This window comes from Bicyclus anynana, chromosome 10 (genome assembly GCF_947172395.1).
Source record: "Bicyclus anynana chromosome 10, ilBicAnyn1.1, whole genome shotgun sequence".
NCBI classification, from domain to species: Eukaryota; Metazoa; Arthropoda; class Insecta; order Lepidoptera; family Nymphalidae; genus Bicyclus; species Bicyclus anynana.
Genome location: NC_069092.1, coordinates 17,308,678 through 17,336,167, shown reverse-complemented (window position 1 = coordinate 17,336,167; position 27,490 = coordinate 17,308,678). Strand labels below are relative to the sequence as shown.

At 37.9% G+C, this 27,490-nt stretch overlaps 1 protein-coding gene and 1 long non-coding RNA gene across 24 annotated transcripts in view; both read right to left on the bottom strand.

Annotated features, from left to right (window-relative positions):
* Nucleotides 1–27,490, bottom strand: part of LOC112052571 (collagen alpha chain CG42342) — a 188,938-nt gene that overhangs the window by 93,110 nt on the left and 68,338 nt on the right. The window lies entirely within an intron of this gene.
* LOC128198442 (uncharacterized) lies at nt 12,978–15,016 on the bottom strand. The gene is made up of 2 exons (XR_008251165.1): nt 14,567–15,016; nt 12,978–13,802 (listed from the first exon to the last, which is right to left on the bottom strand). It is a non-coding gene; the product is annotated as an uncharacterized LOC128198442 (long non-coding RNA).

Below are 27,490 nucleotides of genomic sequence, written 5' to 3'. Positions count from 1 at the left end.
AGTTTCTGGTACTTGGACAGTTGAAGTTCTGGAACCCTTAATGCCTGCTATTTCAAAAAACCACTGCTATTTACTTCTATAAGGAGAAAGTCGTGCATTCATTATTATCAGTTTGGTGTGTACAAAAAAAACAAATATTAAAAAGCAGTAAGTAATCGTTTGCCCACAATCCGAAACTGATCGCACGTCAGGTGTGCGTGCACCCTTAGCGACGTGATTTATGTCAGTGAGTGAGGGGCGCTATAGGTTTGACTCGCTATTAACTCTCGACTAAAATCTTGCACTTTTGTGTTGAAGCGCCCTACGTGTGAAGGGTCGATGTAGTGAAGCTCAGCGAAGGGCCCTCGAGCGCGCTTTGTTCCGCCGTGCAGCTTGGCGGCCTCTGCATCGTGACGGAGTAGGTATTCGCTGTTGGCCCTGGATACTGTCACTGGAGCGGTCACAGACGCAACCACACGTACAGGATGCTTGACGACTCATAGAAGCGAATGGATATTTTGCCGACTGCACTAATGTGGGATAAAGCAGGGGAGATGTTGATGTATATTATCACAATCGTCATGACAGTTACCACAGCGCACGAACTGTGCAGCACACAGGCCAACTCACTGGACTTCAAACCACCGGTCCAGAGGATATTCCTGTAAATCAGTTTGGTTTTTTTCCAGCTCCTACATGCTGGGGCGTAAGGGACACTGTAGCAATATAACAATTTCAAAATTGTGTTGCCAATTTGTTAATTTTATATTTTTAATTTAAAAGGATTTTTATTTTTGTAAGACCTTGAGAGAATCTTTGATATCTGTTGACAAAAATTTCATGTCCGTTTACAGGATCCAATCTAAGAGTCCCTCTATGTCGAATTTCATGATTAAATAAAAAGATCGACGTTAATTTCTTAAAAGCATTTACTTTTACTCTGTCACAGGTCGCACTTGTGTGTTTGTGTCTAGGTGTAGCTCACAGGTGTGCCGTTGTTATCTTAATCTCGACAACGTTGGTCGCGGAGAGCTCTCCGCGGCGCAGTGGTTGCACTCTCCGTCTCTCCGCCGAGCGCCCCCGGCCGGTAATGATAAGAATTGATGAAGCAAATAAGCAACGGCAGTCGTTAACTACAGTGCAAGCTGTAGGCTGAAGCGAACGGAAGCTTTCACGGCAGCTTTAGATTAATAACTACCTAGAAAGAAACACCATTCTTATGCTTTCAGGAACTAAATAGTTTCCTTTTCCAAATGAACTACAAGTACCTGTTATAGTTATCGCTGTGTTCAATTATGTTACGTTCCTATTTATGTTTAATTAATTCTAAAAATAATATAAGTCATAAAAGAAAAAACATAAGTAATTTTCTTGCTTTTTCGTTGCAGTTTGAGTAATCAATAGATTTATTTAGACGGTAACGTGGGATTATAAGGTTCGTGTCAATATAACATGTCAGGTTAATCCGTGGGGAGTGAGCCGGGGATTACAACAGATTACTAAATCACACCTCACCTGCCTTGTACGAGTAGGTACACAGCCGAGGGAACGACTGATCGCTCCCTCATGTTCAGTCTCTACAACACAGACATGGATGGATGGATTAGTATTCGTTAGATTGAAAGTCACATCCACTACCTAAAATGTCTTTCCTGTTGAGGTGAGATAAGTAAACAAAACCAGAGACAATAACTACTATACTAAAAATGTATGGTCGCACCGAGAATTTCAAAGAAAACCCAAATTTGACTTATGATTAGATTTAATATTAGAAACTACAGCTAAGTTACAAGTGCCTGTTTACTCCAAAGTTGGGAGTAAAAGTGTTAACATAATTATTACATATTGTGAAAGAGTAGGTGACGCTCATACAATGGAATGCGGCCGAACAATGGGTGCAATCTTGCACTTTTGGCAAGGGCTGCCTCACGTACTCGCTGCAGGGTTGCCTCGCGTAACACCTCCCCCCGTAGAACAGCGCCTGAACACCTTTGATGTGAAGGAAGCTGGGGGTTGATCAGGGTCAAACCTTGTTCTGACTTCAGGGACTACAATTTCCGTTGGTGCTTCTTTAATAGATTCTTGGATACGCCAGTATTTCTTATAAATCAGGAATGCAATAAAGGACACACCAATTCCCACGATTATGAGATATAGTGGTATGGTTGTGTGGTATATACTGCTTTCGGTTGCTTCTAACTTTAATTTTATCGGATGCTGCGCAGAAACTTTTGTGTTGATCTCATGTAGATGATTAAGGTTGATGGTATTTAACTCTATTGAAGTTGGTGATTGCAGCTGCGGTGATTCCTCTGAAGTTATATCCATAATCTTTAGTACTTGGCCTTCAATGTGATCGTTCATATTTGAGATGACGAAGTCTGATGTAGTAATAGAGCAACTCTTCGGAATAGTTGCAAGGTAGCTTCCTTTTAATTCTTTGAAGAGATCCTGTCCGCAGGATACACGCACTTTTGAGGGTGTGGGGAAGTGCATAGTATAGTGTTTCTCGTCGAGCTCGTCATAAGCTGGGCGATGAATAGTTACTCGAGCCGCTTTGCATGTTGTTATCTTCTGTTGCTCAGTGATGAGTTGATGGATGCAATCTTCAGTATCTCGGTTCTGTATTCCGCTGTTCTCGTTGCAGATGTACCACTTGCTGGTCTTCGGGCATTCAGCCTCTATGTACCTGAATTCTTTGCCGTATATTGCCAGGAATGGGGAAGGAGATATAAGGATTTCATTGAACTTATTAGGAATCATAGATAATCTAAACAAGGTATATATTTGAGGAAGAACTATTGGGAATTTAAGAACTATAATAATTTCATTATCTTTATAATAATAACCTACTCTAATTATTTCATAATATTCTCTCATATCAACCTCAATTATATTGTCGCTGTTATACAAACTTCGCAACTTGCTGAATATATTATTAAGCGATTTTCTCTGAATAATTGAATGATGTAAAGTCGACACTTTAATAAAGGCTAACACATTTTGCAATCTAAGTATCTCTTGCGAAATCGCATCGACGTTGTCGTCGATTATTAAGAATGTTTGTGCTAAATGTGCATATTTAACTAGGTTGTAGTCACGAGTAGCATCTGCCTGACTAATTTTGTAAATTAACTGTTCGATTTTTACCTGATTTTTAGTGATATTATCTATTATGTTCGAGTATTGAGTCATCCATTCCTTAGAGATGCTAACATGATTATTCAATTCTGTTGCTAACTGATTTTCGCTAGATTTAAGATCTTTAATCGCTTGATTATAATGCAATGCATCTGTTTGATCTAGGTTACCCGTTATACTCTTAACTATACTACCAAGTCCATCTACTAATCCTCGTTTTGTACGATGTATTTCGAAGCTTTGTAATTGTTCAAGCACACTATAAGCTTTGTTAGTTAAGTACTGAATATGGGGTGAAAATAGTGAGTTAGTTTTGTTACTAAGCACTGGTTCTATGGCATCTAGTTGGTTAATTACCGAATTAACTTTAGTCTCGATGTCTTGTAGGTTAATGGATTGGATGAATGAATGATAGTGTGATATGATTCTAGTAGGACCTAGTTTGAAAGGCAAAACACCAGGGCCTTCATCAAGGTTCTCAAGTTTTACTTCCTGCGTCCATACGGTTACTGGCAGGAGAAGTAGTAGTATTAGATGAGCCCTGCAACAATTGATTATTTTTAAGCACTCTTTTAAGTCGGGACTTAGCAACTGGTCCTCGGCTTTTCTTAGTGTAAATGTGTATCGGTAAATTGGCAGTAATTTCGTCACGCGTATAGCGCGGGGCCAATTTTTGTCTAGGAGCAATGGGGTTTTTAATGTAAACCTGTTGCTCAGGGGAGTACTCTACTTCTATTTCGCGATTACTATTGCGCTTATTAGTCATATCTGCTCGTTGTGAGGTACATGATTCATGAATTAAGTTATAGACTTTAGTCATTTTATATTTATGATCTGTCATGTATTGCTGTAAAAGATGAGATGAAAGGTCAATATCAAATGGATCTCGTGGGTCAAAGTGACCAGTAATAATTTCTATTGGCTTACACTTAGTAAAGCTGTGTATAGAATTATTATATGCTAGAAGTGCGTAGGGTATGAGGTTAGTAGTTGCTTCGCTCTTATGTTCAAGTTTTAGTATGCGTAAATGTTCTAGTAAAGTTGAATGAAATCTCTCAACGATACCGTTTTCGTTAGGTGTGTGAGGTGCCACTCTATGATGCTGAATTTTATGAAACTTAACAAATTCTGTTAAAAGTTGATTTACAAATTCGGGTCCGTTGTCAGTCACTATAGTGATAGGTAACGAATGATGTGTGCAATAGATAAGAAATGCTTGAATAACGCTAACAGCTGTTCCATCGCGTAAGTAATACGCTTGAGCATATTTTGAAAACGCGTCTACTATGGTTAAGAATTTATCACCCTGTATAGTAAGTATATCCATGTGAATTAACTCAAATGGTTTACCGGGTGGTGGTACGATTCGAAATTGTTGTTTTATGGGATTTCGATCATACTTTGCCTGTCCACAGATAGTACAACCACTGATAAATTTAGTGATATGCTCTCTCATTTTAGGCCAGTAGTATCTACGTGACAAGGCTAGAAAACACTCGTTAATACCGCGATGGTTAGTTTTACCATCATGATGCTTGTTAATAATCTCCTGTTGTTTAAGGTATTCTGGAACATTTTCTAACTCTTTTCTTACAAGAACCAAGTTCATGGCTGAACTTTTAAAGTTATTTTGTATGATAGCTGTTATTCTAGTCATAGCGTCAGAGGGATTGATGAGTAAACCTGTCTTTATCTTAGGATGTACATATTCTCTAATCGCATTAATAACGTCTTGCTCTAAGCTAGATTCGGATAACTGAATAGATGTTTTAGTATGTGTATCAAAAGGCTTACTAACTACAGTCTTACCTTTGATATCACCCACGATATTAAAGATAATCTGCTTAGTGAACTTATTTAATGGTTCCTCTGAGATTGGTACTTCCAAGATGGGGTTTTCCGCATCAGTATGAACTGTGATGGTTCTAGAATCATCAGTGCCTTCAGAAGCCGTAAGGGTTCTGGAGTCATCTGACCTTATGGAAGGGTTTACAACTATTGAACTAATTTCTTCGATATTTAACTGAATTCGAGATAGAGCATCAGCGTTTGTGTTATATTTGCCCTGTTTGTAGACAACTTCGAAGTCGTATTCAGTTAATTTCAAACGCCATCTTGTAAGTCTCGAATTTGGCTCTTTTAAACTCATCACCCATTGCAAGGGTTTATGATCTGTTAATATTTTAAATTTCCGACCAAATAAATAGGGTCTGAAATACTTGGTAGCCCATACGATGGCAAGAAGCTCCTTTTCTATTGTGCTGTAATTCAGCTCGCTAGAGTTCAGAGTTCTCGAGGCATAAGCGATAGGTTTATCTGAGCCAATAGTACCTTGGGATAACACAGCTCCAATAGCAACATTGGATGCATCAGTTGTTAAAATAAATTCCCTTGTAAAGTCTGGGTACTGAAGAATCGGGTCATTGGTCAAAAGTGTCTTGCAATGTTCAAAACACTTAATGTAGTTTTGATCTAAGGTTATTTTAGAACCCTTTTTAAGGCATTGAGTTAGCGGTTTCGTAATACGTGCGAAATCGGGAATGAACTTTCTGTAATACCCTAAGAGACCTAAAAAGCGTTTTATTTCGGTAGGTGTTTTAGGGATAGGGTATTCCTTAATAGCCTTAATTTTATTAGGATTTGGCTTCACCCCGTCTCTGCATATGACGTGTCCTAGGAAATCGGTTTCCAACTTTAAGAATTCAGATTTATCCATCTGTATTTTAAAATTGGATTCGCGTAATCTATTAAATACTTTTTCGAGATTAACCATCATCTCTTGTAGTGACGTGCTAAAAACTATGATATCATCTAAGTAAACTAGGCAGATATTATTCTGCAGATCTCTTAGCACATTATCCATGACCCTTTGAAAGGTGGATGGGGAGTTTTTTAGCCCCATTGGCATTCTAAGGTACTCATAGTGTCCATTTTCAACATTAAATCCTGTTTTCGGGATGTCAGAGGGGTCCATTTCGACTTGATGAAACCCACTTGCTAAATCTAAAGTGGTAAAATACTGACATTTACCTAATTTATCTAATACGTCCGTTATGTTTGGGATCGGATATTTATCGTTAATGGTTTTTTCGTTAAGCTTCCTAAAATCTACAACTATTCGCCATTTAGTTTTACCAGACGCATCTGCCTTTTTGGGCACGACCCAGATAGGCGAACTCCATGCAGAATCGGATGGTCGGATAATATTCTGTTCTAGCATTTTTGCAATTTGTTCCTGTACTTCCTGTCGGTGGACATAAGGATAACGATAACTTTTGGTATATACAGGGACTTCATCCGTCGTTTTAATACGATGTTTTATCTTGTTGGTGAATGTTAATGGTTCACCATCTATGTAAAATATATCTGCATAACGTGAACACAATGCCTGAAGGTTAGCAAGTTCCTCAGGATTTAGATGGTCTGTTCTAAGCTTAGATAAAACTTCGGATACGCGCTCAGGAGAGTTTTGTACATAATTACTCTCAGTGTTAAAAATTTCACCTTCAATCGGTCTATCCATAGAAAATATTATGTCATTGTCAGAATTATTATGTACTTCGACCCAACCACGATTATTCTCTACCGCGGTTACGCAATCGGTAATAGTGCAGTTACACATGATTTCATCTTGTACTAAGACATCTCCATCTGGGCTATTAATAGGTAATTTCATTAACTTAGATGATTGAGCAGGAATTATGTCTTCGTACAAGTTAACGTTACGAGAATCGTAAATTTGTAAAGGTATTTTTGCGTTTCTCGTTGTTAGTACTTTATTCTTAAGGTCTATGTTAGAATCCCAAGCAGTTAGTAAATCTAAACCTAGTAACCCATCGAAGTACTTATGAAAATCGTACACGAATAAAGTCATGTCGCCTTGTACCTTGTATTCGTTAAAACAAGGTAACGTGATAGAATGATTATGTGAACTCGTAAAATTTGAATTTGTTACTTCGAATGGTTCATAGTTTAAAGGCCAATTATAGAAATAAGTTTGTACAGCTTGCGGGCTTATAAAGGATTGATTTGCACCCGTATCGATCAAGATTTTAAGAGGTGGATCTTTTATCTGAACATACATAAGCTGTCTTTGCGTTTGCAAATTTATTTCTATTTTTGCTTGTCTGTATTGGGACGCTTCTGAAAATCCTCCTGTGTAGAAGAAGGATCCTCTACTTCCTCTACTGTCATGCTATCAGTGTACTCGCAATCGGCTTCATAGTATTCAGGGTATTGCTCGCATGTATAGTAATAAGGTTCGTATTCGAGATAGGCGTTATCATAATCGTACAAATAACCTAGCTCGTTGAGATTTACATCGCGAGATTTGAAATAGTTAGACGGCGGCGGGTTGCCATGCTGTCTCCAATCGTGTCCAGTCATCGGCATTTGTCTCTGGACAAAAGGTGTTACACCACTCATAGGACGCGGGGAGTTATAATTGAATGTCTGATGCTGAGGTCTCGGAGGCATTCTGAACACATTACTTCCCGGTTTATAATTAGGTGGGGGTGCACGGAACATTTGTTGCGTACGTGTTGTACCCCTTGGTACCAGGCTCGGACCAGGTCTCCAGCCTTGCGAACCTTGGTTCGTCATGCCTTGCTGACGTGATGGTCCAGGCATGTTATTATAACCCGGTGTCATTGGAGGGTTAAAAGATTTTACTGGTGGAACATTGTTAAAATGATTAAAAGGAAGTCTAAAATTCATAGTAGGTGGCGGTAATTGTCTGTCTGTCAAGTCTTTCTTATACGGTCCACCGTCATTGCGTTGTTGAATATAGAGGGTGTTCAATTCCTCCTGTACGAATTGAAGTGCTTTTTCCATAGAATTAGGTCGCATACAACGAATCCTAGATCCTAGTGGGTCTTTTAGTCCTCGTAGGAAGGCTTGTAGCGTCAACTTGGAATATAATACCCTTTTCGCCTCGACTGTAGTTGGTATGGTTTCGTGCAGACTAATAAAGGTCATTATTGTACTGAACAAGTCTTGGCATCTTTCATAGAACTCTTGGGGACTACTATTGCCTTGACACTGAAGTGATAAATCATTATAAAGCGCGGTCTCATCGCGTTGATCAGCAAAATTATTAATTAGTGCATTGCGGATACCGTGCCAGTTATCTGGAACGCCATAGGAGTTTATAAGCCTAGCAGCCGGTCCTGTTACTTTATTAAGGATGCCGTTAAATAGTGCCAAATTGGATAAATCGTTACCAGGCTCCGATTTAAAATGCGTTAATACTAATTGATCACACAGATTGATAAATCGCGTCAGGACATGAGGATTACCATCAAATTCGGGCACTAATCTAAGCGACTTGAAAATAGTATCTGTATCGTTCGACATGTCTATATCTATATTTCTATTCTCGTCTATTGTACTATTCCTACTATTCCTATTTCTAACCCTAGTACGTTGTTTCCGTGAATGGAAAATCTTGTAAAACTAAAAATAATTATTAAATTTTAATTAATTAAAAATCGATAATTAAACGCGGAATTAATAAAGGATAGGAAACACTAAAAATAAGGATGGCAAATACTTTAAAGATTCAAAGTACTTACATTTGGTTTTTCTCTGATGAATCTATGTCCGGATTCTTCTCGGCTAACCACGATGTAGATTCGATGATCGCCGGGTCAGGTACTTCAGTTCCCTAATTCCCTAAGCGATTCTACCCGACTGCGCCAAAAATGTATGGTCGCACCGAGAATTTCAAAGAAAACCCAAATTTGACTTATGATTAGATTTAATATTAGAAACTACAGCTAAGTTACAAGTGCCTGTTTACTCCAAAGTTGGGAGTAAAAGTGTTAACATAATTATTACATATTGTGAAAGAGTAGGTGACGCTCATACAATGGAATGCGGCCGAACAATGGGTGCAATCTTGCACTTTTGGCAAGGGCTGCCTCACGTACTCGCTGCAGGGTTGCCTCGCGTAACATACTAATGCTTTGTTTACAGTCTTGTTTACACATGAGAAATTTAACAACAAAATGTTTTCGCGTTATGTTACTCTTGTATCTTTGAGTCATAATTAGTTTATCTTTCTCTTCCTATGAGCGATGTACTTTGATCATCCTTTTTATTTTTTTGTTGTTGTTAATTATCGCTCAAACTTATGGCTCAGGTCTCGCTTGTCGCTTCCTCTCTTGCCTTGGAGTCGTCTCCCGGGGCGTGTCGTAGACGAAGGATATCTTAATACCAATGCGTTGAATCGACGGCGCACGACAATTAATAACTGCATTTACTGCACCCCCGCCCCCGCCGCCCCGCGCCGCCCCGCTAATCGCCCGCCGGATATAATGGCCTGTTTCTATCGTTAATTACACGTGGAGCGAGGTAATTGTACACCTTTCTTTCTACGGCTTAATTTTTGATGAAGTATTCGTCGGTGTGATTGCAGCCTGCCGCCTCAATATTGATGTTGTGGCGGTTCCCCTTCGTAGATTTACTGTATCAATTACATTGATAACCGTTAAGCTAATTTTAACAAAAATGTTATGGATGAACACACAGATTAATAAATAATATCTGTTCAGTGGCTAAACAATAAATAACTATTTTTTTATCCGTTTATATTAACTAATAGTTCACCATCATCTTCATTTCCTATATTTTATTTATTATTATTTAACTTTTAGATATTTATTATATAATTTTTTTTGAAACAAATTATCTTATAAATTAATTTTTAATTTATTTTAATTTTGTAGTTGTAGTTATATTTCCTTATATTTTATTTTTATAATAAGTTTAGCTAATTTAAGTATTATCTTCATTAATAAATACTATTCCCCAATTATCTTAGAGTTAATTAATCAAGTACATATTTATTATAAATTTCAAAATTACAAGAATACTTGAGGTTTTTCTCTCGGTTGTTTTATTCGGCAAAGCTCCGAGGGCCGAGATTAGGGAGGACTACGAATTAAATTAGCTTTTTTAAGTGGCTGGAAACAAAGCCTCCTTCGTTTATTTTGTTTGATTGAGGGCATGAGGGAAATTGTCTCTATTAGCTAAATATAAAAAAATCTTTTTATAAATATTAGCCGAAATTTCGTAGCGACGAACATAAATGAACAATCGAGATATACTTACAGGTGTTATCATTTTAGTCTAAAATATATTCAACCTCTCCGCGGTAAATTGTCATGCAGGAGTTACTTAGTAACCTTACTTAGTTCTGTGCATAGAAAATAATCGCTTCCGCTGCATACATAACAGTACCTAATAATACGTAAACGATAAAGTTGCCTTTTGTATACTATTTTTTACATCATCATCAATTTCAGCCAATGGACGTCCACTGCTGTAAAGGATAATAAAGTAATAAAGTATTTAATTTCAAAATTTAATTATAAAGGATCATAAAAACTTCCCAACGACACGGTTTTGAACCGCGTTCGCTCTCCTCCAGAATTAAAAGTAGGTACATCATGCATTTAAGGTGAAGTAGTGTTTGCTACAGCTGTATATTTTTACGAGGTATAAAGTTATTTTTGATTTCGAAAATCTTCAAAAAATCCTTTTCTCAAAAAAATATTTTCGATTACTATTTCGATTGAATTAACGTATAGTTACTACTACGAATAAGAATTCGTCACGCATCACGATAACCATCCATTCATTCCGTGCACACACAAAGGCCTCAATAACGGCGAACTGAAATATAACGATTCGTTATAACGCGTTACGGACGTTCCTTTATCCGCGGGAAGAGGTGATAAAGCAAACCGTTAACTTGATACTGTGCGCGGAAACACAAAGGAAATATTTCGGGCGCGAGCCGCCCGCCCGCCCGCCTAACGAACTGCGGTGTCAATTTGGCTGCGATCTCGCAGAGAGGAAAGAAATTACTTACGCCATTGTATCTGAGCATAACCTTTGTGGGCCGGAAGATGTTTAAAATGTTTTATTTTTATTATCGGTGTTATATTATCTTTTTTAAAAAATCTGAGGCAACTTTTATTTTTCATTTTTACTTTTGATTGAAGAGTTAACGAGTTTTGTCATGAAAACCGTTTTTCATAAATGGTAACTGAATAAAATACTGTAATTATTATAATTAATTAAGCAAATAAAATATGAAAATTGTTGAGACAACATCCCGTGAGGGTGTCTCATAGTTTGCGTGCAACTTAAGTTGCGTTAAAATTTATTTTTGTCGAAATATTTTAAATTTATAAAATCAAAACAGAACATGTACTCAATATAAAAATAGGCACCGAATTGCGAACCCCTGCCTTCGCAGCCAGCGGTCGCGAATAGTGGCACACAACACAAAGCGCAGGAGCGCATTGTGCACCACAACAGCCGGCCGCGTATTCTACACGTTCATTATTCTATTGACCGTTCTGTGCGCGCTATTGAACTCATCCGCACTTCCTCTGACGTCGCTACACCTCCCATTAACAGGAGTTGCAAACCTTTTGTTAAACGTCTACATTCTAAGCTTCACGTGCGAAGGATAGCTTTATAAGCTTTTGTGTATAATGCATTATATGGCAATATTGCATGTATTAGCAAGTATTACCATAAACATTTAATTAAAATACAAACAATTTCACAAACAATATTGTACGAGATTTATATGGGTATTTTAATATATATTTTTTTAAATAATACTTTATATTAGGTTTTACTCAACTCTATTTTATTCATAAGAATTTTTAAATTCTAAGAAAGCTTGACAATAAAATATTTTTGTAATTTTTTTGCTTAAAATAACTAAGTCCTTCTCAAGTACACACAGCGGAGCATAAAGTGCGCCGTGTGCAGTGAATACATCACCACTCCCCACACTTACTTATTGTGTAGAACTTGGACAGTCGCCGTCACCGCTCTTAGCAGGGTGTGTCAAAGCAGTCCCAGTCCACGTGTTCACTCTCTACGTCAGTCCCAGCAGCACGCGCGGGGCGGGGGAGGAGCACAACAAGACTACACTGACTACGCTGACGCTGAACCTATTTTCCAGTTGTCGGGCCTCGGTTGCGCTAATCCGCAATTACAAGCGTCTCGTTGCCCGTCTCGTCATTCGCTCGCCCGCCGGTGTCTGACATAGCACGCATTAACCCTGGAATTCATAGTCGTGAAGTGAACAATCCCCCACAAACCAATATTCAGTATTCACCCAGGGGCTGACTATTGAATCATCCTTCATTGCATTTCATAAACAAACTACTGGAGAGCCCCTAGGTGACTGGAGTTTCAAGCAAATGTTGTCTATGATTTTACATTAGATCTTTGAAAATTCTGTGACACAACCACAGAGAGACGTATTTTGTTAATTCTTTGACATTTTACAAAATAATTGAGTTTCTATTTTCTAATATTTTCATTTACTTTTTGTTTTTATTTATCATAGTAAAATTTAATTCGTTCAAGAGTACAATAGATCAATTTTATCAAAAAGTTTCTCACAAGAAGGAGTTGTTAGAAAAATATTGAAGATATGTGGACGAACATGATCATAATCAAAATTATCAGCCGATGGACGTCCACTGCTGGACATAGCCGTCTTGCATGGACTTTCAAACACAACGGTATCGAGCCGCCAGCGTCCAGCGGCTCCCTGCAACCCGCTTGATGCCCTCGGCCCACCTAGTGGGGGTTCGACCAACACTGCGATTTCATCGGCTCTTCGAACTATGTGGTCTGCCCATTGCCATTTCAGCTTCACGACTCGCTGTGCTACCTATGCCAGTGACTTTGGTTTGTCTGCGGATCTCCTCATTTGTGATACGATCACGCAGAGAAATCCCAAGCATACTATTTACTATTTATAAGTAGTTTGATATTTCATACTTTTGTAATGTGGAATCCTACTTGAAATAAAAAAAATATTGTCAGAGAAAATTTGTTTATTTTACTCAAAACCACCTATAATTACCTTAAATAATTACAAGTAGGTACTATTATGCTGTATTTTTTTACAATTTATAGTAAGTGCAGTAAATAAATATAGGTGTAGCTTATCCTTAGGAATAGTGGTAAAATTGCATTTCACAAAGCTTTAGATCACATAATATTATATATGTATTTAGTAGGTAAGCTTGGCCTGGTAATGGGCTGATAATAATGAACCACACACACTTATTGCAATTCTAAAATCAAACCTATGTCCTTTTGATACAAAGTTTAATTAATAACAACAATAAATACATAATTTACATATAACTTATTGTTATTATTGTATATTTTTATAGGGCCAGACTTAAATGAAAAATGCAGAAGTAAACATTTAATAATTATCTTTATTAAAGATGTGAATCAATAAATTTTTATTTTCCATCATTCATTCAATTAAGATTTGTATATATTTTCTATTGTTATGGACTTCAGAGTGAGTGACCACCTTACAATACACTGCACTCACTCCTACTACTTCGATATTAAATGCTGCTGACTTTTCAAGGTATGAGGGTCTTCCAATTAGTGTGATCTGAAAACTCAGATTTTCAAGGACCAAAGTATTCTCAGTATTCTTGGTAAAACAGTATTCTCAGAGCTCATCACTGCTATTCCCTGTCATGATAGCCGGTTTCTTTAAATCTGTGCATAGGGTCCTCCGGGGTTGTTTATATGTATACCTATGCGTGCCATCAATACAGCTTGACTTGTGGCATTTCTGTTATTTCATAGAATGCTTGATGGAATGCACATACAGTCTGAAAATAAACATTATGTTAGTTACATTTATGTAGGTTATATATTTCCTAAATCAAAACTAGATGGGTATACCTAACATTTATATAGGTTAGATTACAAACAAACTAATTAAATTCTTCATCATGAGTATGTTAAGCATGAGTCTCTCAGAATGAGAGGGATAAGGTCCACCACTCTGGCCCAATGTGAATTAGCAGACTTCACACATGTAGAGACAATGTTTTTCCTTCACCGTATGAGACATGTGATATACATTTAAATTCATAAAATGCACATAACTGAAATGATTTGGAGGTGCATGTTTCAGACAGCATTTGAACCTACACCCTCCAAATAGAAGGCAGAGGTCATATCAACTGGGCTATATGGATTTTGACCTACTCCTAATTTATCTATACTAATATTATAAACAGGAAAAATTTGTTTGTTTTGTATAGGATCTAGAATTACTGAATTGATTTGAAAGATTCTATCACTGTTGGGAACCTACAACCTCATAATCAAAGGCAGAGGTCATACCCACTGGGCTAATTGGTTTTATATCTACTCCTAATTTATTAATAATAGAAACAGGAAAGATTTGTTTGTTTGTATGTAGGTATGTAGGCTCTGGAACTACTGAACCAATTTAAAAAATTCTTTCACTGTTGGGAAGCTACACTATCCCCGAGCTCTATAGGCTATATTTTATCCCCGTATTCTTACGGAAATGGGAATTTCCGTAAGAATACGGGGATTATTGATAATGAACAAAGGTACGTACCTGGAAACATCCCGTTACATAGAATCGAAGTGCTGCTAGAATGCATAATAATAGCGGTATTGGTATTCCTCCCTTGGGTCTTCTGTGTTCATTCTTCATCAAACAGAGGCATATTATGCCTAATATGAGAATCTTTCGTACATTCCATAACGCCATAGTATTAAACTGGATTTACGCAATTGCTAATATTTATCTTGGATACTGATATAACTCGCTGTTTATACACAGTCTTAACACTTTCCAAGTCCACTTTTTAATAAATAAATCACGAATAACAACAAAAAAAAATGCCAGGGGATGGTTTGGCTGACAAATATCGGTAATTCAGCAGTCAGCCGCCAGCTCCTGTCAAATGAGGGGTTTCTTTTGTCTATGAAACGCGTAGGGGTTGAATTCGACACATAGCGACTGAATAATCCCCTTAGGGGCCCCCTACTACGACTATGAATTCCACCGTAAAAGTCATAGAAATCTTAATAGCAAAGCAATAGAAGTACCGTGTACTCCTTATACATATATGACTATTACAGACATAGCTAAGGATGACGTGGTGTAGTGTCGAGTGCCGAAACACGACGCAGTGTGGGACAAAGGTTACATTTTTATATACAAATCAAAGTCTTCTGTCTCTTTTGAATCGTCAATACATTTAATATTTTTTTACAGTAGAAACCTAGTCAAACTGAAGAGTTTACCCCAAGCTTTTTTATTGTATACTTATTTACAATAGGTAAGTATACAAATACTTTATATTACAACAACAGTTTTATATAAGCTTCGGTCAACATACAGTCGGGTTAATATTGCTGAGGACTCCATAACGGGACCGCCGCCGCGGCGTTTATAGAGATTAAGGTTTTATAAAATTTCCTCGTAAATCCTAGTGCATGAGCAAATTTTTGTTCAACATCAGCTGTGAGACGACAAATTCGCGTATCTACACGTCACTTCTAGCGCTTTATTATTAACAATTCTATGGTAAGCGCGATGGCCGAGGCGTTTAAACTTTTAAGAACATGAGTTGAGTTCGTAGTTCGTACACTCGATGTGGCCAGCTGAGAGTTACTTAGCGAGAGAAGTTCGGATGAAGAACTCGCTTTTAACTTTTAAGAGTTCCGTAAATAAAAATAGAAAAATGTCGATTCATTTATGGTGTTGAGTTCGTGGTATAAACGGCTTCATGTAAAAGGAGCGCTATCAACAAAAAAAAAATATTTTAAAGTTTTTTTTCTGCGACGATTTATAATTTGTGCACCAAAAAAACATTATAACCTGAAGCTCGTCAACCCATTTTGAAGCAGCGTTGTGGGTCGAAGCTAAAATAGGTCGATAATGATGATAAATTATGTATCTACGTAGCTAGCATTAAGACAATAATAAAATTACAATTTAATTAACTAATTAATTAAATGCAGCAATAAAATTAACCATATTATTTTCATTTTATAAAATAAATACGCTTAAAAATTTTAAGGTCGCGACTTATCACCATTGCTTTTTAAAAATGTAAAAATTGTATTTTCAATGCATGATCGTATCTTGCTTACTGTAAATGTCTTTGACTTTAAAAGCTTTTGAAATATGTATTTCAGCGCTCTTTTTTGCTGACGCGCTCTATACTAATAGGGCGGTCGCGACAACGACACGTGTCAACACGCGACAGCGGGTGTCGCGGTGTCGCGGTGTCGGGATGTCACTCCGTCGAGCTAATTTACGAGAGAGCGTCGAGGCGACAGACGCGGCTATTTCGGAACACTACAGTTGCGATTGGCCCCATCGCGCATCGGTTACGGAGCTGCATCGGAGGGGAAGATGCACAAACACAAACAAAGTGTCCGCATTCTGTGCAGTACACGAGTACCTACTCGGTCACTCGCTGTGTTGTGTTCACAGCGAGATGGGTTCGTTACCTGTACACTGACGGTTGAGTCTACATTAATAACTTTAGTTTCTAACATGCAAAATAGCATTAATAATCCTTTTTTTAACTTCTTCTTTGAGTCAAATAGCAATTTTCATTATTTTGTTATACCTCCATTGAAGCCTTACTCAATGGTTCAACAGTTAAGTTACTGGACACAACTGTGGTTGTTAGTAGTTGGACTACTTTTGTACCCACACAGTTACAACACCGTCTTTACGACTTGTAAAGCAACGGAAATGTCACATTTACAAGAATATACACATTTAAAGAAATGCGATGCGATTTAAAAGATATATGTGATAAATACAAAATATACATCAAAAAGATGTTTGCACTAAAACTACCAAGTATATGCATCAAAAGTTTCCAATACAAACGGAATTCCGATATGACAAAAAGCGGCGCGTCATTCACATGTCCGCCCGCCCCGCGTGAGAGCTCGCACCTGACGACCGCCCACCCGCCCCGCGCCCGCCCCAGCTCGTGACAAACTGCATGCATTCTTAAATACATCGCGTCATCCGGTGCACCTGAGGACGGAGGACGACTGCTCACGCTGGATTTACACACACCGAAATTTGTCACATGTTCGGAGTTCCTGTAGAATCACTATTGACTCACATAACATGAAATGAAATTAATTAAACTTTATTATTTGTTGATAATTTCAAAAAAGGTTCCTAATTTAAAATGAACTTGTAGCACTGTACCATCGTGTCGTCTTAAAGTTGTCTAAAAGTTTAACTCCTCGAGTAGTTTACCTTAAAGTCTAAAGCCTCTGTAGGTCTGTAGACATCTACAGAGGCTTTGACTTTACTACTCGTGCCGTATATTATTTCTACATAAGTAAACAACTTTAATAAATAGAATACAATGGTAAATAAATATGTAAGGCGATAGGAATTTCCAACAATTATTCCATTTGGTTGGTTTATTTTTGGTGGAGCCGTTAACTAAGTTACAATCTGAAAAATCCTTTCAGCTATAATCCAAAAAAATGAAAGCGTAAAAATTTTTCTTTGCAGACTTTGAGACGTAGGTTTTATGAGTTCGGTTCACATTACAGTCCATCAAGTGTCATATTTCAGAAGCTGGCGCGCGCCATCACTCTACACGCTCCGTAAGCCGCGCTCTCACTACCTACTACACTTACATGCTCGACGTCTATCTTTCATCAATACAATATTCTGCAGTTTTTTTACCAGATTCCCAAAAAAAAGAATATTCTTAATTTTCGGAATCTTTCGTTTATTTTCTGTTTATGGATGTTTGGATGTTTGTTACTTTACAACGCCGCTACTAATGAAGCGATTTTTGAAATGAAATTTGGAATGAAAATAGATTTTACTCTAGATTAACACATGGGATACTTTTTATACCGAAAAAATCCATGGTTTCCCGAGATTTGCGAAAACTGATGGTTTTGATGATATGAATGTTTGTTACTCTTTTACGCCTCAAATACTGAACCGAATTAGCTGAAATTTGGTATTAAGATATATTATAGCCTGGATTAACACATAGACTACTTTTTATCCCGGAATAATCCATGGTTCCCGAGGGATTTGTGAAAAACTTAATTCCACGCGGACGAAGTCGCGGGCGTCCGCTAGTTAAACATATTTAATACATATCCGTCAAATCAGATTTAATTTTAACGTGTTTATGATTTATCTGGGCATACATTTGGGTGTCAAAACGTAAACAATTTATATGCGTAGCGAATCATCAGCGTCTAATTTTGAATCCACCTTTGTCTGTAGTGTGTGGGACACGTGTCGTGGTGACGCGGCGTGACAGTTATTTGGTTCGCAGCCGAATCCCTCGAGAGCCGTCAACCAGATGGCGCTGCTGAGCCGCGCTCGTTATTTTAAATCACGCCACTCGATTGTCCAATAACATTTACACGCGGATGTAAAAATTGTTTCTCCAATAAATATGTTTATGGAGCCGTAAACGATATATTGCCGTGTACGAGTAGTCGCGATGCTGACCATCGAAGAGAGCGTTTAATCTTTTCTTGCGAACCTTTCTCATTTTTTACGGCTTCAATATTGAGTTTTATGTTCGTATCGCTTGTTATTGGATTGTATTCATTAATTTCTGAGAATTGTAGCAAAAGTGTAGGTAATTTACGAGATAATGATTTTAAACATAATAGCCTCCTTTGTTATCCAGAACCTTCAGTTTATCATAAAAGTTTCGTTATGAAACTCGAAGGTACTTAAGAAACGAACACAGCTGCTTAAATAATGTTCAAGTAATGTTTAAAAGTTGTATACTATTACTTTGTGACAACTTTAAGATGACACGACGGTACAGTGCTACAAGTTCATTTTACTAGTAAATTAGTTGTTGTAGATGAATAACTGGGCCAAAGCAGTCAAGTTATCGTGTACTCAAATAAATATAGTTCATTTTATGCCACGCCATGTGACCATCTTTTGATAGCAGACCTACGATATTGTCTTGTACTGCTGCAGCATAAATCGATGCTACTCGTAGATAGCGCGGCGAAGGTGTCGCAGCTCGCAGCGCGACGCCTCGTAAACTTGATCGACATCGCATACAGCGGTGTCTTATCCGCTCTGTGCTCTACGATATACACGATGTCTTCACACTTGCTTCCGCTAAAAATACAGAGTATAAAGTTTTGTAAAACTATTGATGTTATGGATTGCGAAAAACTTAAGTGTTCAAACATTTATATAGAATTCGAGTAAGTGTAATAATTAATAACTAAAATAACTAAACATTAATTTTGATAATACCGACAATATACAAGTACCTACTAAAAACGGACTTAATTGTGAAATAGTTGTTCCTTAAATAACTCTGCAGAACAATGGTTTCCATAGCAATATTAGTTTTAACAAACTGACGGACCACATTCAACGAACCATCATGTTATATTTAATCTCATGACTATAGAGAATATGTAAGTTTGTTATTGTCAAAACTAAGTCTGTACAATCTCGATTTAGATCTTATGATTAGTAATCCTTCTTAGAAATCATTAGTACAGTATTCCTAGTACAAGACGAGACGTGTCGGCTGTTGCAGGGCAGTGTCACCAGCTAGCTGCACTAGCGACACTGCCCGCATGAGATTCTTGGGATTCGTATCTGTTTGAACAAGCTATATATATTCAAAATAGACAGTTTTTAAAATTGATTTTTTTTCATTTAATTTGACCGCGTGACAGTACTCTTTATGAGTACTGTCACACGGTCAATAATTTTTCAATTTTAATTTTCTTTATACTGTACCGTGATTTTATCTTGAAATTGTATAAGCCACCTGTTAAAAAACAATTTACTTAATCATTTTGACTATAAATAAAATACCTACTATTACCAATCTATGACAGTTTCCTAAAAGTCTAATCCAATTCGGAAGGTATCAGTTGTATGACTCAATTGAAAATATTAAGAACCTGGTACAAACAACACAACTACAGGTACTTCAGTTACGTACATAATACCCATATTTGAAATTACTGAAACGTAAATATATTTCGTTAATTGATGGCAAAATAAAGTTTGAAGTCATTTAGATTTTACACGTCGATTATCTAGAAAAAAATAAACGCGGCATTTTTCTGAGTTATTTCTATCTGATACAGCAGAGGTGGAATTGACTTCACTCTCCGCTGTACATATTACATTGGTGTCTCCAGTGATTCAGGAATGTCGACACTTGACACCTGCGTGTCGTTTGTATCGTCACGTACAGTGTACTTGTGACCTTAATACCAATCCATACGTCCGACTCCGCTTGAGCAGCCAAGCGAGCCGAGTTTCGGTTTCAATGCAGGATCACAATGAAGGCTCTACCCGCCGCCGCTCTGTCGCGGGGCAGCCGCCGCCACTGTTTATAGTTTAAGGTTTGTTATGGCATGTTTGGGAAACACTGTCGACTCGCTCTCCGTTGTGATATGTTGACACATAAGGTGCGAAGAATTTTAAGCTTCCAAAAAAAAGAAAGGTGCTAGAGCTCCTGGTCATAATAGCCCCTTCACAACTGGCAGCACCTTATAATGGTAATAAAATACCTTTGTCACGTGAATAGCATCTCTGTTTGCGATATAAATTCTCGGAATGTGTGTTCAAATGTTGAAACAGGAAGACAAGATTCTCACACTATTGAATTTATTGAACGTAAAATATCTTACGTGTGATTAAGATTAGCATCTGCAAGCTATGACAAAATTACTATGAGAAAACGTTCAAAAATAACTAAGTATTTCAATGTATTAAAATTTAAAGTTTTAGGAAATTGTATTGTGAAAGTATAAATTATAATTATGTATGAATATTATGTTATTTACAAAAATCTAAAATAAAAAATTAAAATTTTGAAAAACGTTTAAAAACAGAATGTGATTCAAATTGAAATATTTTGAAACACACGACATCAAAAGAAGTCCTAAAGCATTTAACTTCCGCTATTGCTACACACACACACACAAGTTCGCGACATGTCGCTCTTGCGTCCAGTCCGGAACTGCGATAACAGTTGTCGAAGGCTCGCAGGATATCTACCCGTATACCCTACCCTATACTGTACGAGTGCTGTTACACGAAAAGTTACATACAAGTTGTTGCTCGCGACCAGTTGTTACAGCCGCATGTTTATGTTAAAGAAATTCACGTCTACGACAAATAATGTTTATGTTTGCAAAATTGACCGTTTCGAGACGATGAGATTTTGTTTAGTGATGATATGATAATAATGAGGATTAAATAAAATATGCTGGACAAACTAGCTTTACTAATTTACAATTCCTAGAGAACACTTTTGCTTTCTGTGTATCTGTTATTAGTTAGTACAAGTAAGAAAACACGTACATTAATTATTCAATTAACAGTCAATCATAAGTTACTCCGACGAGATTACCCTCCGCCGGTGTCGAGACTCCGCTCCCTGCGCTACCCGCGTCAGCACTCCGCAGTCAGATCCTATGTAATTCTATTACGCACTTTGATCTCCGAGCGTCTCCTCCTCGTAACTAAACAACGATTCATTTGCCGTCGGCCGGGGGATGATATTTTAACGCTCCCACGACATATTAATCCTCGTTAAGTCCGATAAATTATTCACTTTGATTCCGAGTACCCTTTCCAGGTACGAGCTCGTCTCCGTCGGGAGCGCCGCTACGAGCTCGTCGGCTTCGGAAACTTCAAATATTTAATTCGAGAGTTCCTCTTCGCGGAGTCGGTTCGGTTGCCAAATGAATAGCGTCCTTTGAAACATTTATTTTTATGGCCGCGCTATTTTATGTATGAGTCACTTTGCTCGTTTAAAATTAATGAAGTTTTTGAAGAACGACGCCGAGGAGATTCAATTTGAACCGAGTGGCCTGCAACGAGTTCTCGACTGAGAAAATTGTACGGAAATGCAGACTTTATAAATTCGATAACACGCGAGTTTCCAAAAATTGCTTAGGAAATACATTATAGAATATTGGTCATGATAGATAATTTTTGAAAACCTCTGCGTGTATTTAATAATATTAAACTAATAATAAAATCAGTTGGAGATGATTCCGCCAGCTCTTTAGATTAATATCTAAAGTAAGTAAGTAACAGAATTCCGTTTAATAATCCTTTGTTTTTCATTACAATTCAACAAATAAATCACCGAGAAAATTATTTGCGACTATTTGCCAACTTTCAAATGGAAGCACTCAATTTAGCGTTCCCATTCTGAATTGTCAATACTCATTAAACTAAAACGCACACTGCGGGCATCTAAAATGAAACTAGAGTAAACAACTTGATTAAATCGTAATGAAGTAAGCCGGGAGTTGTTGATCGAACATGCTGAATACGCGGATAGTGTGCGCCACTCGTCGGCGACACGAGGCGCGTCTCGCGACAACTCAAACATCAGGCGATGTCTGTCGATCGGAAAATGAAAATTAAATGAGACATCAGCGTGCGGGCCCAATCACGGCGATGGAACGAGCCTGAATAATAAAATCATCCGCGCCGCGGAGCACGGGCTGCGAGCTGTGATCTATGGCGTCCGGTGGTTTATGCTAATATTCATGGTATGTGAAATTGTATGAAAATTGGTTCTAATAAAATTGTTAGATCATTACATTCTGTTTAAATATTCCCAAAATCATTTACCGTCACATTCGGAAATTTATATGTAACATCTTAAATTTAACTCGAGTTTAATTTTGGTAGTTTTTAAACGAGTTAGTTGAAACAACGACGCACAAATCATCATGGTGAGAATATGTTTTATATGACCACTTAAGACATTGCAAAAAGTAATAAATTCGAAATGAGTTATTTATCAATCTCGATAAGAAGTTGAAATACCATAAAAAGATGAAACGATAGAAGTTTCGCAAGGAACAACAACAAACGGTAATGAAGTCCATCTGCAGACACTACGCAAGCGGAGAGAGCCGATTAGCTGCAATGCGAGCTGATGCAGCGCTGTCGCTAACCGAGTTACAGAACAACGCTCCGCCATTAGCGATATTACTGTCCAGCTCGCAACTAGCTACAACTTGCTGCAAATAGCAACTTGCTGCTAGCGACGGCTAACTCGCTTGTGTGCTGCCGCTATTGGATTAGCGTGTTATTGGGATCCCTCTAAGTGGGAATTGTGTTATTGTTGCAACAATTGCAGCAGAACAATCAACTCATATTAAAGTTTCAAACTTAGCACCACTACTTATTAGGGAGGTAATTCTTTTAACACCGTGCTAGACATTAGAGATAGTCTAGTTTAGAAACTAAAATTACACATTTCATATCGGAACAATAATTCTCGTATCGTATATCTGTCAAAGTTCGATAGTCTATCTGTTCATGATCAAAGTTTCTGCCAGGAAGATCGGATAAGACAGACTGCAGAATAACACAATAATCGTACTGCGTAAGGATCTTCGATGAATTTAAAGTTGTTTGATTAAACTTTAGAATAGAACTAGCCAGTAACGACTTCTTCGAGAATCTCATTTTCTTATTATGCAGATTAACTGGCTGCAGCGCATGAATTATTGGAACTTTCCGTTTCATTGCAAAGAGTTAATAACTCTATCATTTCTGTAATAATTTACATTTTTACAATAAGCCTAATTAAATAATTTCCGGCTCGAACTTATATCCTGCAATCCCAATCATAGGAATACATGAAACTGTGCCTCATGAGTAGTCTAGTGGAGGCAACATTAAGAGCAATCATAAGTTCGTGTAAGGGTTGCTAAGGGATTAAAGTAAATATATGAAATATAGTTGGCGAGCATTCATGCCCTAAAACAAAATCTTGAGGGGCTAATTCACGATTTATGACGCATCTTAGGTCGTAGTGAGACTGGTCCGGGCGCTGCCAACTTGGCACTCGTAGCGCCGAGCGTTGTCGAGAGAAACGGCGGAGTTTTTAACCAAATCATTCAAACAAAATCTTCTTAATTCGTTGTATGTTTTGTTATATCTTTTTATGTACACAAACGTACCGCCCAAAGATGTTACGCTCTAAAGCTTTCAATAAAATTTTTGGTAATTTTTATTTGCATTCAATATCAAGAAGAAATCAATAAAATCGTTTAAAGATTATTTTGATGAATCGTCAGTAAATTAATTATCTATGATGTGACAGAAGGTTTTAACTAAACTTTGTACAAAATGTTTTGGCAAACATCGTCTTAGATACTGTAATTACATTCCTCAACATGGACCCAACAACAACAACCCACACACACACACACAAAACCCGCTCATCAATTCCGGTCCCTTCCACAAATTTGTGTGTAACCTGGCTTAACCCTCCCGAAGCCACATCGAAAACACTAAATACGCAAACTAACCCATTATAAATTCAATTAAGGGCGTAAGACGCAGACAATTTGAGACGGTGCCGGGGGTGCGGGGCGCGGGCGCGGGGGTCGGTATGAACATATTGCGGGCAGTCGGTGGGTCGGGCCGAGAGCGGGCCCGAGTCGAGTGATGCCTGCCCTTTGTGGGAGAACAATGCGTCCGCCGCGGAGACGCGCCAACATCGAGGTCAGCGTTTTGTGCGGCTGCCAACGAGCAGGCTCCGGAGGCCGCCTGGAGAGACAACCTTTGCTTAACCTCTCATGCGAGGCTGTGCAATCGAAAGAAATCGAATGGTAGATAGTTCCCATTCGATCACTTCATACGGAATTTATATAAATTACGTGTGCAGTCAAAAATGGAATTGGATAAAAATAATTTGTTTAATCAATTTGTGTTACTGGTACTACAAATACATATACATATGTATTTTTGTCAAATAAAGATAATGTTATATTTTTAACATAATTATATTATATACATATTAAGAGTTAATATATGTTCGAATATCTTCTATTTTAAGATAATTTTCTGTGAAACGCGTTTATGTGCGAGTCCATCGTAGTCAATCCCGCCATTGCGAGGTATATCACAATCATCGCTATATTTATAGAACCACTCGCTTCATACGATGAACACAATACAAAAAAAGCTTACAAAAGGATGAAACTTCACTAATACCGTGAATCGACACAGATATAAAGCTGCCATCACAATATCATTTGGTACAAATAATGTGAAACATGAGCTCATTGTATCGACGCGTGCTCTGCGCCGGCGAACAAAATTACAACTGTAATAACCGAATAGAGCGGAAACTTCTGAATTACAGCGGCCAGTAGCTCGAACGCTTCGCTATTACTTTACTTTGCTCCGGAAAATACACCTATAAAAAGATATTTCTTTCATACGTCGCATTAAGCTGCCCGCTCACTGGTATTGCCAGTACAATATCCTATTTAGTAAGCTATAAAAAAGGAACTGAGGAAACTCGTTATTTCTGGCTTCAACGAGTATAACCAGTGTTCATATCTATATAAATATTTATTCTAATGTCTTGAAAACCAAGTGTTACAATTTTAAGGTAGGAAGTTACGTACGAGTATAATACAAAATTCAGTTGCTAATGGACCTAGCACAGATTAATATAAATTTTCTTCCTCGATTTAAAATTCTTGTAACAACAGATACAGGAGAGACGGCCGTGATATGCACTTAGCAGTAAACGCCGATGATTTATTTCACTCTTTATTAGCCAAGCTACTCGCCGATAACAAGATAGGGTGCACCTACCTTTACCCGGCAGTAGGTACTTTTATACTTCGCTATTACTTTACTTTCGCGGTGAAAATACACGTAGGAGAGTGTATTTCTTCGCACGGCGCACTGGCTGGCGGTAACTGCGCGGAGGATCGTTATAATATACACTTGGTATTTTTTTAGCTGTCTCGTACGTCCTCTGGATAGCTCTGGGTAAGGAAATATTGAAGTTTCCTTTGTTCCAAGAAATCCTCAGTCAAAATTTTTAGCCCGGAGCTGGAAAGTCGGTGTCACATCACCTTCTTCATCTGAGAGCAAGTGAAGCCGTCCGTGCTTGTCGTTATTAGGTGTTAACATTCGATAGTACTCCTTAGACAGTTAAACATTATTACTCTAAGCGAACCGACCTGCATTGTAGCAAACTAAATCTTTGCAGATAGAAAAGTTCACCATTTCACTATTTGATCCACATGGCAATTAATTTTAAACTACAAATATGAACAATTAGGTATTTAAAAAACTGTGAAATATTAAGCCTTGTCTGCAGCCAATAATCATGATGACCGCCTGCATTTTGTATTTGCCGAATGTCATCGCATCTGGAGATAATCTTATTGTGAGAACAGCTTACCCACAGTGACAGTATCAACAACTGTAACACCAAACGTGCGCAGAGACCAACCAGTCAGCAGATACACATTACGCGATAACAGCAGAAGTTATTCCGAGCAAGTGGTCATCCCACAGAGCGGCCACTTACATGAGGAATGATAATGCTTGCTCATTGTAAGACTATACTTTTATTTTTGAACAATTCCATCAAGATAAATAGGTAGACGTGTGGCTGCGTCGATTATTATTTGTGCTGTTTTTGCCGAGATATAAAACTTAGATACAGACGCCACGCGGTGTTACCCGCGTGTTTCCCGTTCCCTTGTGTATACAGAGATAAATATGGCTTGTATTCATTAGGGCTATGTAATTTTTCAAATCGATTAAGTAGTTTTGGAGCCTATTCCATACAAACAAACAATGAAATCATCAATGTGTGATTGATGATTTTACACTATCACATCACGATTCACACTAATATTATAAAAGAGAAAGTTGTGTAAGTGTGTGTTTGTGTGTGTTTGTACGCTGCGGCTACTGAAGCGATTTGGCTGAAATTTGGAATGGAAATAGATTTTACTCTGCATTAACATATAGGTTACTTTTCATCCTGGAAAAATCAATGGTTCCCACGGGATTGGTGAAAAACTGAACTCCACGCGAACAACTGCGTTCGCGTTACTGCGTTTTTTTGCGAGTGTCCGCTAGTTCATAATAAATCTTCTTACTAATAGTGAAGGTATGGACTTTTTTTTTTTTTTTTTTTTTTTTTTTTTTTTTTTTTTATCGTCAGAGTTAGCACGGAACTGCATGGCATTACATCGTGCTAACTGCCTCTAGGGTATTTCCCATTTCTTTTTCTCCTCTTTTTCCTTTTCTTCCTTTCTTATCATTATTTTCCGGAGCATTTGTGCATATTTCTGCCACTCGCATTCGCTTGACAGCATACGCGAAATCAGGCTGCCGGAGTCTACGTGGCCATCTACCCCATGTGTCGCCCCTCTCAGATCGTCACAGGCAGGGCATTCGAATATGGCATGTCGCGGAGTGTCCTCTTTTCCACAGAAGTAGCAGTTTTCGGAGGGAGATTTCCCTATTGCGAAGAGGTAGGTGTTGAACACTCCGTGACCGCTCAGAGCCTGCGTGAGCCATCGATCCATCTCTCCATGATTCCTCTGATGCCAGCTTTTTAGATCTTTAATTAGCTCCCTCGTCCACGTTCCTTTTCCGCCCGCGGACCATTCTGTTCCCCATTCCGTCAGGGTCTTTTCGCGTAGTTCATGTGAACTC